This window comes from Spermophilus citellus, assembly GCF_964194105.1.
Source record: "Spermophilus citellus genome assembly, chromosome: X".
Lineage (NCBI taxonomy): Eukaryota > Metazoa > Chordata > Mammalia > Rodentia > Sciuridae > Spermophilus > Spermophilus citellus.
In genome coordinates this window covers 67,040,615-67,057,930 of record NC_138190.1, presented here as the reverse complement: position 1 = coordinate 67,057,930, position 17,316 = coordinate 67,040,615, and the positions used below count along the sequence as shown (strand labels likewise).

The 17,316-nt window shown below is 40.6% G+C and overlaps 1 long non-coding RNA gene across 28 annotated transcripts in view; it reads right to left on the bottom strand.

Moving 5' to 3' along the window:
- Positions 1-17,316, bottom strand: part of LOC308639171 — a 247,633-nt gene that overhangs the window by 71,675 nt on the left and 158,642 nt on the right. For 26 of the 28 annotated variants that reach the window (XR_014019992.1, XR_014019995.1, XR_014019996.1 and 23 more), the window contains 5 exons: positions 16,380-16,494; positions 15,215-15,417; positions 9,977-10,117; positions 6,347-6,418; positions 5,319-5,944 (listed from right to left, as the gene is read on the bottom strand). This is a non-coding gene — a long non-coding RNA (uncharacterized lncRNA). Of the gene's footprint in view, positions 1-5,318; positions 5,945-6,346; positions 6,419-9,976; positions 10,118-14,062; positions 14,185-14,456; positions 14,549-15,214; positions 15,418-16,379; positions 16,495-17,316 lie in introns of those variants that run through there. The other 2 variants (XR_014019997.1, XR_014019991.1) reach the window with 2 other exon arrangements.

Below are 17,316 nucleotides of genomic sequence, written 5' to 3'. Positions count from 1 at the left end.
CAATAACCCACGACATCGGCACATTCTGACCCATAACCTTCTCAATGGAAGATGAAAACAAAAATGGAAGCAGGTATCCGCGGCCCCGATGAGCCAACCAAAATTAAATAAAAAAGAAAAGAAAAAAAAAAAAAAGAAAGCAGGTATCCGAGGCCCCGATGGGCAAATCAAAAAAGAAAAAAAAAATAAGAGCAGGTATCCGAGGCCCCGATGGGCTAATCCCGCAGCCCCGGATGGGCGGTCTTTCAGAGGAGACAGACCCAGCAGGTATCCGCAGCCCGGATGGGCGAATAAAAAAATATGCATATAAAGAGTAGGTATCCACACTCCCCAAGGGCACATTTAAAAAAGTAAATGAATAAAAATAAAAGGCAGGTATCCACAGCCCCGTTGGGCAAAGGGAAAAAAAAATAGGCCAGGTATCCGGGCCCCGATGGGCTAAACGGAAGGTGAGGAGAAAACCAAATCAATCCAAAAAAGGTCAACCAAAAAGTCAACCAAAAGTATTCCAAAGAAAAGATGTAACAAAAAAATGGAAATTGCGCGGCAATTACCTAACAATAAGTCGAGAATCTGAAAAACAAGGAGAAAGTGGCAACAAAATAACATAACAAAGCATGGAATTTTTTTAAAATAATTTATGCAATTTCCCATCTTTGTTAAATACCCGCAAAAGACCCGCATAGTGGGGGGTCTAGAACCCTAAAATGGTCCTTAAACCCGCAAATAAAGAGAAACATACGTGTAAGAAACTCCCGAGAAGACCAAACATGGCTGCACCACAGGATTACACAGCTAAAAGAATTCAGTGACGTGGAGGGGGAAGGGTGTGTTAGAGGAGTGGCCTAAAATATTCAATGTCTGACTTCTTCCGGAAGCTATGATCAGTTAAAATGAACAAAGAAATGAAAAATCAAAAACTGAATAGAAACATCCAAACAAAACAATACCATACTACAAAGAACTCAAACCACAAGTAGGGTTCAGTTCCTGTCCAAAAATCACAACCTCAACATTTCTCATCCATGAAATGGGTACATACTGCTTTGATGTGCCCCCAAATACCACTTGCAACCACATTTCTAACTCTACCACTAAACTCTTGAGTTCAAAAAGTTATGAGTGAGAAACTTCTTGTAAACATTTCCCTTCTGGTAGGTGAGTATGAGAGATCCTGCAAGAGTCCCTTGGGGTCTGATGGAAATTGGAAGTGCTTAGGAGTGTGTTGGTATGCTACAGACAGGCTCAGAGTAGTAGTAGTAGGATCTCTTAGTCCTTTTCAAACTTTGAGTCTTTGGCCTTTAAATACTTTCTTACTTTTGGAGTTTCATGGTCAATTTATATAATCTGTTTGGACCAATCAAATGCACTGTAGTGATTCTAAATTCCTGCTGCAACCAATAACTGTTATTTGCAAATAGCATATAAAAGACAAATGTGAGCCAAGTTACTGTGCCAGTCTTGATTTTGAATTCCTTTTGTGTCAACCACCACCTCCCACAAAGTTTCCTTTTTTTAAAAGATCCAGACCATTCCAATTACTGACTCTCCCTTAAACACCTGGTTGTCTATCCCTGCTATAGACACTGCCTGATATAACCACCAGGTGGCAACATGAAACTCTCCAAAGCATATATCCCTGGTCCTGGTGACAATAAGCTAAGCAAAAGTGGGATCTGAACTGAAGGAAAAGTAGAATTTCCAGACCAGAATAAAGAGAAGAGTTAAAGAAAAGTATTTCATTTGAAGTGTCCTGTCAGGAGCCACTCTAGACTTAAGGGTGTGTATTTCTAAAGTCCTGAGCAAGAGATACTGAACAATTATAGCACCCAGGAATAACTTGGGCTTGACCTCTACTCAGGTAATTCTATATATACCTTATAATCCTATACCTTTACCCTTTGGGGGATAGAATGATCCATGGACCCTTAAGTTCAGAGAGCTGACCCCTGAGATCGGACGGCCATCCCAGACCTTGAAAACGATCTTTTCTGTGTGTGTTAGCTTACTTGCTTTGCCATTTTCTTTAGTCATACCTATAATCGAGCCTATGGTAAATAAGTTGTCTGGGAGTATCATTTGAGGAAAGACAGCATAGGAGAAACCTAAACTGCCCAATCAATCATGTTGATCCCTAGAAATTAAAGACTATATATATCGCCAGTATAACATACGGTGTCTAAAACTAGTGGATATATTTTAGGATAGTCTCCTAGAATTACATGAGGCTGTCATAACTCCTCTGCTCAGATAATGAGGCATGGCTCCAGTACATGTCACCTGGTGGGGTTAACTTGCACTCACCTGTTTCTTTGTATCCTACCCTCTTTTGGACAGAATGTTCTAAGAAACAGCATCCCTCAAAGAAGCCAACTCCAGAACAGACAATCCACCCTTGTGGGAGCCTGAGGCCAGCCATCCTGAGCTGGGGTAGCCATCCTGAAGCTTATAAAAAGGTATTCCGTGTCTGCGTGGTATTTTATGTTGCCCCACAAAGTAAGTGATTTTTTGGTTCAGTTGCTGCACTGGCAAAGCAGGGTTGGTTAAAAAAAACCATTCATAAATCACCAAAGGTGATTTGGACCCTTGAATACTCTTGAGTTGTACAGAAATGGAACAGATTATTTTCTTAACTGGTACAATGCTGATCTCTGAAGGTTTGCAAGTCAATATTGGATTTTGTGCGGAATCATCAGATGAAAAATTTGAGTCGTATTCCTTGGCTTCTAAGTAGGCCCAAATCTTGTGAACCTCATTAGTGATACATTAGTCAAACATTGTTCTCACGCACAACATTTATGGTATCCCTCAAGGGCATAACTGGATGTTGGGAGAGATTTATCTAGTTTATCAGAAAGAAGTAGAAAGTTAATATGTCAAATTTGGCAATTCATTGTATGTATACTTGGCATGAAAGTTAAAAGTACTTTAAATAAATATTGAACTCAATGATATATATGTGCCAGTGTCCATTTACTTTGAAATATATCAAAGTGCAATATAATATTCTTTCATCTTTGTTTGATTAAAAATTTCCATAATTCAATTAAATGTTGGGGACAGGGAGTAATATCATTAAGATCTGATCATCTAGTGAAACAATCACTGAAGCTGAAGAAACTCAGAATCATCCCGTTTGGAACTCTGGAATCTAGAGGAGTATGGAGAAAGAGGTATGTGAGTGAATAAAGGTTTAGGAAAGTTACTGCATCTACTGGAGAAAAAAAGACCCATGAGCATGATGACCAGGGTTACCTGTGCCCAGGAAAGACCTGAAAACAATGTAACCTTTCAGTTGAAAGCAACTGCAACCCATAAAAGGCACCAAGAACAAACACTGGAGAGAGGGAGAATTTTATTTTTATTTCCAGAATAATTGCATTATAATGATAAAGCATTATGTAGTTTATATGAACAGTTTTCATACACAGACATACACAATTGCAAGGCACAAAGGATGGCCCATTTGGAAACTGAGTGGTATAGCACTTCTCTAGCATATGCAAGGCCCTCAGTTCAAATCCCCAGTACTAACCACACTTATCCAAAATTAAAAGTATGACCTGTTCACAGGAAAAAATTGAAGTTAATATTTTTTCACTATTTTGTCTGATATGTCAGTCTCCACTACCATTCTTCAACATCATTTCTTCAAGAATATTGTGAACATTGTCTTTATGGAAAATAAATTCCAGTTCAAAGCATTTGTATAAGATTATATCTAATACCTCAGCCTCCAAAGCTGTTGGGATTGCAGATGTGTACACACACCCCTACCCCCATATACCTTAACCCAACTGACAACTACAATTTTATACTGTTTCTGTGAGTTTACGTTTATGTGGTATTTGTCATTCTATGTCTGGCTTGCCTCACATAGTTTGAGGTACAGCTCCATCCCTATTGTCACAGATGACAGGATTTTGTTTTTTAAGGCCAAACAGTATTCAATACTCCCTCCCCTACCAAAAAAAAAAAAAACTCCCCTCTGTTTTCACTATCTAACCATGTGATGAACATCTATATCTTAGTTATTGTGAATAATTCTGCAGTGAATGTGAGAATGCAGATTTCCTTTGGCATACTGATTCCAGTTCCTTTGGATATATACCCTTTAGATTGCTGGGTCAGTGTTGAGTCATGTATATTGTTTTTTGTAATAGCTGTATTTAGTTTCTCACAGTGCACAAGGGTTCCTTTTTCTCCATGTCTTCTCTAATGCCTTGCATTACTGTACTTTATAGATATTGCATTTTTTACAAATTGAAAATCTGTGGCATTACTGAATGGTGCCGGGTTTCTGTTCTTGCAACTCTAAGGTTCAAGGGTCACTCCAGGAAAACTGGGCTAATTGGACTGCGCAAAATAACCACGCAAGAGATACACGTACCTTTTTCTTTGGGGGTGGCTGTGATGGCTCTAAGGTCAGGGTACACAGGAAGAGTGAGAACCTGCTGACCCCTTTTATTGAGGAGAAGCTATTCAAATCAGGCCAAGGGCTCAGGTTTCAGGGGCTGAGTCTTTCATGATGTCCACTGTCAGCAGGTTGACTGACACCTGGGTAGGCCATACCCAAGGGCACAATAAGAGAAGGGAACACAAGGCACATGGAAGATTCTATCATAAACAGGGTTATATTGCAAAGGAACAGGTGAGCATAGCTTCACCCATGGGGCTGTAGCAAGACACACCCATGCAGGAGACACTAAAACACCTTTCAAGAAGGGTGGGGAAAGCTCTGCCACATTTCTGTGACTGAGCCCCTCAGCGCTGAGCCAGGGAGTGTGACTCAGTCATGGGCAAGGTTGGTCTCCCACAAAGTGGAACAAGACTGTGGAAACCATTTTTCCAGTCTGATGCCTTGAAGCGCACCTGTAATCCCAAACCTGGAATTCTAGCCTCAGCAATTTAAGGAGGCCCTCAGCAATTTAGAGAAAACCTGTCTCAAAATTAAAAACGCTGCAGATTTCCAAAAATGTGTGTTCATTTTGTGTCTCTGTCACATTTTTTGTTAATTCTTAGTTTCAATTTCTAAAAATTTTTTAGTTGTATTTGCTCTTATTCTGGTATTTTTATTTCATATTTCTGGACCAGTATTCTCAGGTAACTATTACCAGGGAAAGCAAAAGTACAGATAGCAGTGGGGGGTTACTGTAGATTGGATACAAAACCTTCAGCTAGGTACTGGGGATTCAACTCAGGGGCGCTCCACCACTGTGCTCCATCCCCAGCCCCATTTTGTATTTTACTGTAGGGCTTTGGGGGCTGGGAGACAGGAGACTGGGGATTGAACTGGGGGGACTCTATTGGTGAGTCAGGTTCTCTTTTAGTTGCCTCCTTGACCTGGAACCTGTGATGTTCCTGCTTCCAAAAGCTCCTAATTTGCTGGAAAGTCAGAGCAAACCATATGCAGTGTGATGACTTCAAGTTTTAAGTATTTCTGTTTATCAAAATTTCAGTATTTGGCTGTCATTTTGGATTTTACTGGGAGTTCATAACCCACTTGAATCAAAGGGTGAAATATCATGTCATGTAATGTTTTGAACAACCAACAATAAAATTTTTTTAAAAAAAAGAAAATTTCAGTATTTGGCTGTCATTTTGGATTTTACTGCTTTTTACTTGTCTCTCAGGGGATTGAACTCAGGGGCACTGATCCACATCCCCAGCTCCATTTTGTATTTTATTTAGAGGTAAATCCTAGCTGAGTTGTTTGGCTGTTGCTGAACTTGATCCTTAAGCCTCTGCCTGCTGTCCTGGGCCGCCCCGGGGCCAGCTGGTGAGCTGGGAGGCCAGGGACAGGATGCAGCCTCCCATGCAGAACCCCATAGCTCCTGCCAATGGCTGTCACCCAGGATGGATGACCCATGGAGGCGTCCCATTAGACTCCACGGGCTGCCTGGTCTCTTGGCTCCATCCTGCCTCTCCCAGATGAAGCCTCCACCTGAGAAAAAGGGAAAAACAAAGTACTGATCGACTGTGTGTCTAAACACTAACTTTTGATAAACTACACCAATTGACAAAAATTCACTGGGCTAATAATACTGGGGCTCCAAATTGGTACACCTGGGATTCCATTTTAAAAATTCTGCAGCTTTCAACCTTTAACAGGTAACTAAATATAATACAGAAAAAAAAATGGCTATGGCTGCCTTCCCACACTCATAATACTCACTGTTGCAAAAATTTCTATATTGGTCATATATACTCTGACACAAAGAATATACTGAAGTAAGCTTGTGCATCTATAAATTAGCTTGATAAAATGGAATCCCATTTACACTGGGTTAAAACAGTTCAACAGCTCTATTAAGTTAATACAGGACTTTTGAGCATATAAACATACCTAGCTAATCAAGAAGAAATTGACGCTAGTGTCTGTTTTCTCAATTGACAGGCCAATTTGGTCTTCTTAAATCTGAAATAATAAGCAAGTAAAATGAATGAGAGGCTAGCAGAGGGAAAGAGGGCATACCTGGGACTAAAATGGAGCAAATTACATTCCATGCATGCATGATTATGTGAAAATAAACTCTAGTATCACGTGTGACTATAATGCACCGATACAATCGTTTTTAAGAAATAAAAAATGCTTTATGGTGCTTTACCCAAACCTTAATACTTTGATTCCATCCTTAAAGCCTCCCTAAACAATAGTTAATAAACTAAAAAAGTCATGCTGTTTATGTCCAGGAATCGGGATACGTTAAGAACACCCTCTTCCAGGCAGCCATGTCTGACACACATACGAAGTACATATAAAGTCAAGGTTTTTTTGTATTTCCTAATCTCAGATGCAACATAGCTCTCATTTAAATATGTTCTGGGGCTGGGGATGTGGCTCAAGCGGTAGCGCGCTCGCCTGGCATGCGTGCGCCCGGGTTCGATCCTCAGCACCACATACCAACAAAGATGTTGTGTCCCCCGAGAACTGAAAAATAAATATTAAAAAAAAATTATCTCTCTCTCTCTCAAAAAAAAAAAAAATTATAAAAATGTCCTTGCAGGCGGAAGGCAGAGGGCGGGGGAGGAGAGCGGTCGCTGGGTGATTGTGTCATCAGTAGGCGCCGCTCTCCCCGCCCCCACCCCTCTTTGTCAAGGCGGGAAACCTACAGAGAGGGAGGAGCCTGATGAGCTCATAGCTCCATGGCTGCTGCTGGAGAGTGCTGTGAGCCAGGGAGCAGTGGAGAGCAGCCTACACCTCAGCGCTAACCCGGACCAGAGACGCCGTGGCGTCACCCTTTTCCCCAGCTGCCCTGCACAAGCCAGAGCCTTTGTCAGAGCCCTTAACAGAGCCAGCAGCAGGGCACCAGGGAGGCTGCTACTGCCAGCCTAGGCTGGGGACTTCCTCTTTAGTAAGTGGACCCTGAGGAGGGGCTGGGATTTCTGGCTCTGCCTGAGTCACAGCGCAAAAATCCACAAGGTGTAGGGAGAGGAGTCCACGTGGCAGCCTCAACTGCTGGAACACAGTGAAAGTGGCGCCAAGCTGAGTCATTGCTTCTCTCCAGTCTGCTGCCTGGAATACCTTCCTGGGCCTGTAGCATGTCACCCTGGATTGTATGATACCTTACCCCAGCTCAGGAGCCACCCTCACTCTTGAGTGTGGGGATCCTAATGTGAAGCAGGGAGAGTAGGATCAGTGTCTCTCCGGTTTCTTACTGTCCCCCTTCTCCTCAATATCCTTAGGGGTCTTTTCCCTTGGTCAGTCACCAGACCCCTGGCTCTTCTGCAGGTCTTTGGGGAGTTAATCTACTCCTGCCCTCCCTCACAGCCTCCTACCAAGGTAAACTATAAAAACAAAATCATGGGCTAGAGTTGTGGCTCAGTGATAGAGTGCTTGCCTGGCATGTGTGAGGCCCTGGGTTGGATCCTTGCACCACATGTAAATAAATAAATAAAAGATCCACTGACAACTAAAAGAATATGTATTTAAAAAAAAAAGTCATGGGGGGCTGGGGCTGGGGCTCAGTGGTAGCACACTTGCCTGGCATGTGTGAGGCACTGGGTTTGATTCTCAGCACCACATATAAAGAAATAAAATAAAGGTCTATCAACAACTAGAAAAACATAAAAAAAAAAAAAAAGGGCATGGGCTGGGGATGTGGCTCAGTGATAAAGCATGCTTGCCTAGCATTTATAAGGCCCTGGGTTCAATTCTAGCACCACCACTACCAAAAAAAAAAAAAAAAAAAAAAAAAAAAAAAAAAAAGTGGCACAGAAAAAGCATAAATAAGCAAGACACCCAGGAAGAAGAAAGGGAGATGAACAGAACCATCCTCTGGTTGTAGCCACACTACCACTGCTTCTTCTCATTTTTGAGCAGGAGCCTTCCACAGTTACTGCCTCAGTGCCAAGGAGGAAGGAAACCAACCCACTTTCTCAGCACCAGGACTTTTCTCTAAAACAGTGTCTCCACCATCAGCAATATTTCTAAAAGGCTATCTAAATTCTTGAATGTGAAAACTGTCACATCTTCTAATAGTCCAGGCAAAGTCCAAGAAGTAGCAGGCTGGGTTTTAGAAATGAATCAGGAATTTCTCTGTGTGGGCAGCAAAAGATCACAAACTGAAGGGTCTCACAGAACCTTAAGCCAGAAAGATGAGAAAACAGAGGAGGAGCACACTTCAAAGAATGGTGAAGTTGTTGAACAGAACCTCGACCTGGAGACCCAAATGATTCTTGGCAAGAACAAGTGGAAGAAAACAATAATGAACTTATTTCGGTATACAAGGACTCCTCGGGAAACCAAGAAAAACAGGAGGAAGATGCAGAACATGCTGCTGAAGAGGAAGAGAAAATGGACCAGGATGATCTTGATCAGTTTGGTGATAGTAGCAGAGGAGATGAACACACACAGAGTAATAGTGCCACAGACTGCAGAAGTCCTGTGCATGCCCATTCACCCCCTCCCCTCCGCATTCTATACAAAGACAACAAAAATGAAAACAAACTTGGGCCACGGTTCAAAGGTCCACTCCTTTTCTTTGGAAAGAAAATATGCAAAATCTCAGAATGTACATGTACCGCTGGGATGTTCAGCAATACCAACAACTATTAGGGACCTGAGAGCAGCCAATGGCCAAGGGCAAGAACAACACTAGATGAATTGTGTCCAATCAACTACACGCCTCCTCCAAGAATGGCAGAAAATGTTGCAGGTGACATGTACATGTACTACTTGAAATGTTTCACTTAACTGCTACAAAACGTAAGTGATTATTCAGTCATTAAAAGGAGTAAAGGAAAACAGAAAATTGTAATTAATAATTTTTGCATCAATAATTTTCTTTATCAAAGGCCCACAAACCACATGCCTAAACATTTAAAAGTCATAAATCAAGTTAATAAACTAAGAAAGTCATGCTGTTTATTGAAATGTCCAGAATAGGCAATCCCATAGAGATAGGGGTTGCCAAGCAGTGAGGGGAGGGGACAACAGGGACTAAGGGCTAACAGGTACACAGTGTCTTTTGGGGTAACAGAAGTGTTCTGGAACTGGATAGTGGTGATGGCGCATGGCAAGGTAAATGTGTTGGGAACATTGAAGGGTCCAGGAAGGTTAAAATGGTTGCTGTTATGTGACATACTTATCAGTACAATGCAATAAACATAAGGGAGCTCATTTTAAGTGGAATAATGAAACTCCAATGACTATTCCGTGTATCTACAAGGCACTTAAAATTAATATAAGAACTCCACTAGTCACTGTAGATAACTTACCTGTCACTGCTACATTAGTAGAGTTCATGCAGCTTCTTTTCATCAATGCCAAGCTTGTATATGGCTCAGTGTGCTGAAATATTCATTTCTACTTTGTATTGGAATTCTCTGAACATTTACTTCAGAAGTCCCTATCTTTGCAGTAAGCCATGGTTTTAACAAAACTAGGCAAATGCATCAAGGCCAGTGTATTGTCACTTCAAAGCATACCCCAGTCCCACATCCCCCAAAACATGGCCATTTTCCTACATCTCACCAATGGAGATGATGTGACTTTGTGTGCTGAAGAAGTCTTCACCCCTGTGCCAAAATCTTCGCCTGGCTTTTCTTTCTGAACTCATTACATAGTCCATGATCCATGCACTCTGTACAAATGTACAATCCTAAACTTCTATACCTAGAAGAAAAACAGGCACAGGTCACAAAAGTTAAAGGAGATTATTTACTTCCTTACGAGGCACCTGTATCAAGTGCCTTCTCGCTGGAGACAGGATCCCACACTCCCTGATTTTTTGGCTTGCTGCTATACACATCCAGCTTTCCCCACAATCTCTCAGCTTTCATCTCCATATCTCAGCTGCCAACCACCGTCTTTCTATAGTCAGTATGTGTACCACTCAAACTACAACTGCTTTACATTTTAAAATAATGCTAGTGAGCCGAGTGCGGTAGCAGATTCCTATAATCCTAGCAGCTAGGAACGCTTAGGTTGGGGGATCAAGAGTTCAAAGCCAGCCTCAGCGATTTAGTGTGGTCCTAGGCAACTCAGCAAGACCCTGTCTCTAGATAAAATATTTAAAAAAAGGCTGGGGATGTGGCTCAGTTGTTAAGAATCCCTGGATTCAATCCCCAGAACGCAAAGTAACGCTACAGACCATGAGGTAAGTTGTAGTGAATTTTATAATTTTATGTTGACTCAGCATCTCTGTTACATATAACATGCAATTTCTCATACCACAGGAGGGCTTCATTATCCCTGACATAGGTTCTATTTCCCCTTGCTGCCACATCCTCAGTGTGATCAATTCAGATATCTTCTATATACAATCTCCTGCTAGTGATCACTTCCCAATGGAACAGCTCTCTGCAACCTATTTGACTAATCAATAGACCTCCACAGGCTGCTGGACTGTGCAGATCTTCCTAAGTGAGCACCCCTCAGTCATAGGTGCCCACCACGGAGCTCACACCTGCTTGCTTGAAATCCACCAATTACAACTCCCCCTGAGAGTCTTCTTGCATGAGTCCTTAATCCCAATAAACGCCTTAACACTCAGGACCCTCTCACAGTCCTGCTAGCCATATGCTGTTTTCACAGAGATCCTGGGCAACTACTGCATTCCATTTAACCCTGTGAAGTCACTGCTGTCTTCTCTCTGTGATTCATAATGTATCATATATTGAAACATTATATAATACCCTATAAGTTATTATTTGCAAATTAAATGATATAAAATTTAAATATTGAAATCATAAAAGAAAACTATTTGTTATTTCAGGTACGTGTGTGTCTGTGTGTGTTTCTGTGTTGCCTTCCCTGATTGACACACCCTATCCAACTCTCTTCCTTGTCAGGTGTCTCCGTCATGGTGGCTATCTTGGTGGATGTTATGGTTTGGATGTGAGGTGTCCCCCAAAAGCTCAGTGTGAGACAAGGCTGAGGCAGGAGGATCACAAGTTCAAAGCCAGCCTCAGCAAGGACAAGGCACTTAGCAACTCAGTGAGACCCTGTCTTTAAATAAAATACAAAATAGGGCTGGGATATAGCTCAGTGGTTGAGGGCCCCTGAGTTCAATCCCTGATACCAACAAGATAAAACAAAACAAACCCCCTCCCAAAAAAAAATAAATAATAAGAAGCACTGGGGATATGGATTAGTGGATAAGTACCCCTGTGTTCAATTCGTGGCACCCAAAAATACTAATAATACAAAGTGATGATATATATTTGATATAATATGCCAATATTTTTTGCATAATGATTATATATTAGATATATAATTAATAGGCTTATGCTTTAGTGAAAACATTTGCATTTGATACATCTCATTTTATATTTAATATATTATTTAGAACAGGAAGATAAAAAATTTCATGACTATATTACTAAAGTACACATAATTATATTTATACAAAGTGTTAAGATTTGGATATGAGATGCCCCTCCAAAACTCCTGCTGATGCAGGAAAGTTTGGAGGTGAAATGATTGGATTATTAGAGCTATAACCTAATGAGTACATCCTAGTTCGAATGGACAGACTGGGTGGTAACTGTAGGTTTACCCTAGAAGTGTCTATCTTCCCTATGGCTCCTTGGTCTCTTTCTCTCTCTCCTTCCTGACCCCACCATAATCTGAGCTACTTTCCTCCTCGTGCCATTTTTACCATGATATACTGCCTCACCTGGAACCAGGAGTAATGGCGTCAGCTATCTATGGACTTAGACATTTGAAATTTTGAGTTCCAAGTAAATTTTTCCTTCTCTAAGTCATTCTTGTTGGGTGTTTTGGTAACAGTGACAAAAAAGGTAACTAAAAGAGAAAGTGATTCCATGTTGAAGTAAATACAATTCATTATGACTGGAAATAAATTTTCATAACTTACACACAAGTATATGTAATCTACATTATATAATGTACATGCAATCATTATTTTATGACAGTATGTGAAATTCTATATCATTATAAATTTTATAACATGTAATATGTAGGACAAATAATATGGGCAATACATATTTCAAATGTAACATAACATGTAATAATACAGAGTATATACTATCACCTATACTACATAGAATACAGCTATAAAAGTATATGTAACAATTATCTTTGTAAACTTTGTATGTAATATTGTTTTATATAATCATATTTCACATATAATGCTTATATAATGCTTGCACATTATACCATATTATACATATTCGCACATATAAAATCATTTAAGCAACAATTGTTTGTTTTTTTTTTTTAAAAGAAAGAGAGAGAGACAGAGAGAATTTTAAATTTTATTTTTTAGTTCTCGGCAGACACAACATCTTTCTTTGTATGTGGTGCTGAGGATCAAACCTGGGATGCACACATGCTAGGCAAGCGCACTACCGCTTGAGCCACATCCCCAGCCCCGTATTTAAGCAACAATTGAACATGAAGATATTTTTTTTTAGGCACTGGGGATTGAAACCAGGGGCACTTTAGTACAGAGATACATTTCCAACCTCAGTTGCTGAGGCTAGCCTTGAAATTGCGATCCTCCTGCCTCAGCCACTCAAGTTGCTGGAATTATAGGTGTGCCCCACTGCACCTGGTATAATGATTTTATTACATAATATATACAGAATGTAAAATACATGATACCATTTAATATTCTACATACTTAATTAATATTTTCTATGTTATGAATAATATGCCATGTCATAAACAACATATTATTTCATAATTATGCATTACTCAATCGTAATGTGATCTATATAATGATATATGATAGATGACATTATGATTTAATATATTACATATTTCTATAAACATTAGGTCTAATATTTAATTTTGTTATATTTGTTATAAAATTACACTTTGAAATACACTTTTTATGTCTCCTGTGTGTAGACTATGTTGCACATAGTAGCCTTGTGAGGGGAGAAGTCTGGCATTGGGAATTTCCCATGGCACGACTGCAGGGCTGGACGGCCTGATGCAGGCGAACTTCACTCTCAAGCTTTGCCAAAGATCTCACACAGCACCTGAGATAGGTGTGACCTGACAAGACTCTGCCCTGGAAACCTTATCCCTGCCTTTGATCTACCCTCTCAAATAAACCACTGGAGCTTCGCCTTTTGTAAATATATTTCTGAATATTTGTGTTTTGTTATTCACTAATTATTTGAGACTTTTAAGTTTTAGGGTAGATTAGATTCTCCTGGGCAGGAAAAAGAACCCCACAATGAGATGCTGGTCATTGGTCCGATACAATTATATAATTCCATATAATGTATAATTATTTCATAGTGTTATATACCCATATACTTTTTATTTTATATAAAATGATTATATATTCTATACTATTCTTTTTATCAGCTGCTGCCCAAGTACAACACGTAAGTCAGGTGGTTCCTTTTCTGAAACTCTCTCTTTAGGCTACCACTGAACCAGTCTCTCCAGGACAACTACCAAGGATAGCAAGTATTCTCAAGCCTTTCCTTGCCATCATTCTTCACAGTTCCCACTCTCTGTGTTCAGTATTTGGGGAAGTGAATTATACTGGCCTTGACCCCTCACAGTAGTTGACAACAGCCCTGAAGGAAAGTGGCCTCTCTCTGCCTCACCTCTTATTTCAGTGGAGCTACATACCCAACCAACTGGCACTATGTATCTGAAAGAAGGACAGCTCAGTCTTCAGAGGGCAGCAGTGAAGAAACTCAAGTCACACTCCACCCCGAAGGGACTACTTTCCCACTGGGCGTTCATCTCTCCTGGAAATGGAATAAAGTGCCAGCTGCAAATCAGTCTCTACCTATGGAAACCTCCCACGTGTGTGCTGTATGCCCCCCTGTTTCTGGCATGTACAGCCACATTCAGTCTGGAACCAGAGAGCACAGAACAGTCCCGATGGTTTGTGTCAGAGGAAGATCAGCTGGAAGGTAGGCCACCTATAGCCACTCATTTGGAGAATGATTGAGGCCACGTGGTGAGGCACACTGGTGACAAGTGTGTATATCACCAGCAGTAAAGACACTTCCCTTACCTTCTGGAACTCCACATAGAAGGCCAAGTGGAGCGCATCATCACTTCACTCCAAAGCACACTTTGGAAGGATCACTGCCCCTAATCAGAGTTCTGCCAGAAGAAATGAATTTCACATTCCATAGGCCAAGAACCCCTCTCTCTGGTCCTGAGTAGAGTCCCCCATTCTGACTGGGAACTCAGCGGACTTTTCTTACAAGACATTCTTCTACTGTGACACGTTTCACACTCAACTTGCCACTGTTAGATACATTTGAGGCCACCAAATGGAAAAATAATGTGTGTGTTTCAAATTTAGTCTTCATTATGCGATATTTAACCTTGAATTTCTGATATTTTTTATTTCTCTTTCCCTCTTTCTGATATTATTTTGGCCATATTGTGAGAAACCTTACTGAAGACTTTTTACTGCAATTTACGTCTTCCTAGCATTAAGAAATATTCCCTTTCTCCTGGTGATTTGTGTACATGTCAAGAATCGAAATTTCCACTATTCTTAGTGTACAAATTTAATTCTCATATCATATGACCATCAGAGGAACATTCAGTGAAATGAAAGTTCACATTGGGTTTAAACTATTGTCATTTATGTAAAATACATGGAGCAGTAAAAATAATATATTACCTTACGATCCTCCTGCCTCAGCCAGGATAATTTTGCCTTTCAAAGTGGTATCAGAATATGTAATATCACTACATTACTACCAATAAAAATACTTACCTTTCTATGTGGATATCATCATCAACAAAGATACTTACCCTTCTACCTTGGGTTGAGAGAATCGTTTCACTCCATCCCCAAGCAGAGTCAAAATTTCCCTCCATAATCAAAGCTGTGCCAGATATCCCTAACTGAAGACAAACTTTCATATGTCAAAAATATGTAGCACAAAGAAAATGAAACAATACACAGTAGCAGGAACAATGGCACGTTTCCCTGTCTGGGTGTTATCCTCCAAATCCTATGGAAAAAAACAAAAATTCATTAGTGAATGATAGTAAAGAATACATCTACCATAATACGAACACAGGCTCTGGGAATGTTACTTTTATACCCACATTCAGAATGAAGAGCACTTTAATGTCACTCTGATGGATGTTTTCCGAGGACAAGTGCAAAAAATGATGACCTTTTGACTCCCATATACTGCTTTGTAAGTCTCCTCTCACCATGTATCCTGATGTTGTCTGAGGACATGTGGAAAAGCAAAGTGAAGAATGCTGTCTTCTGGATATATACAAATAGATGTCCCTCTCTTACTGATGATTCATAGAAGACTTACCATATGGTGATAATTATGTGTACTACATCCTGATTTTATTTGAGGCTAAAGTGTTCGATACTCAGCACCACATAAAAATAAATAAACAAAATAAAGATACTATATCCATGTATAACTAAAAAAAAAAAAAACCCAAAAACCATGTCCTCATTATTTGGTTGACATGGGGAGAAGGACCCAGCTTTCAGGAACACAACCACTGCCAAGGAGCTATGAGGAGATTTGGGACCAGGGTGTGGCTTAGCAGATGTCAAGAGGGAGACATGCATTCAGAGCACTTCTGAATTAGTGAGGTCTTACTTGAGGCTGCATTTTTCAGGCTGACAAGAAGGGTGCCCCATTCACTGGGGAGATAAGGGCACTCTGCTGGCAACAGTGGCCCTGGGATCTCACATCTCTGTGGTCCTGCTGCAGCACTCTTGTGCAAAAAATGATGACCTAGGAGGCTAAGTTAGAAGTATGGCAAGATGGATGCCAACCTCACCAATTTAGTGAGACCTTCACCAACTTAGCAAAACCCTGTCTCAAAATAAATAAAAAGGACCTGGGATGTTGCTTAGTGGTAAAGTGCCAGGGTTTAAACCCTAGAATGGGGTGGGGGCAGCGAGAATGTGGGGAGGAGAGGCTGTAAGTCTGGTTACCTTTCTAAGGTGTCAGGTAGTCTCAGAGAACAGCTACTACCTAGACATCAAGTTCCTCCTCTTTCCTCCACTTTTTTTCCTAAACCATGAAGACAAACCAACCTCATGAGGAAGCCTAAAAGACAGACAGAAGGGGGGGGGGCGGTGAGGCACATCAGGTGGCTATAAATGTAAAGAAAAATTTTAAACTATAAAACGAAAATGGACTCTCTTAAGGTGACTACAAGTCCAAGAAAAAAAGAAAGGGACTTTGTTTTTTATTTTTTTAAAACATTTTTTTGAGAGAGAGAGAGAGAGAGAGAGAGAGAGAGAGAGAGAAGTTTTTTAATATTTATATTTTAGTATCGGCAGACACAACATCTTTGTTTGTATGTGGTGCTGAGGATCGAACCCGGGCCACACGCATGCCAGGCGAGCGCGCTACCGCTTGAGCCACATCTCCAGCCCCAAGAAAGGGACTTTGAACTTTAAGTACTGAGCAAATATCACATCTAGCAAGCATAAAGCTAGCCTTTGATTACTTAACAATTCATAAGCAAACAACTGGACAAATGAAAATAAAATAAAAGGTAAAAAAATCAATTATATACATGTACCATTTTAATATAAATATATGGTAGAATGCATTCATGTATAAATAATATCTAACTAGCCGGGCACTGTGGCATACGCCTGTAATCCCAGAAGCTCCTGAGGCTGAGATAGGAGATGAGTTCAAAGCCTGCCTCAGCAACAGTGAGACCAGTCTCAAAATAAAATACAAAATAGGGCTGGGGATGTGGCTCAGAGCGTTCAATCCTGGATACCAAAAAAAGAGGGAGGGAGGGAGGGAGGGAGGGAGGGAAGGAAGGAAGGAAGGACGCAAATGTCCATAATTTCATGAAACTGGAAAGTCAAAATTTGTATAGGGGCTAGTTGGTAAGTGCTTGCCTTGTAT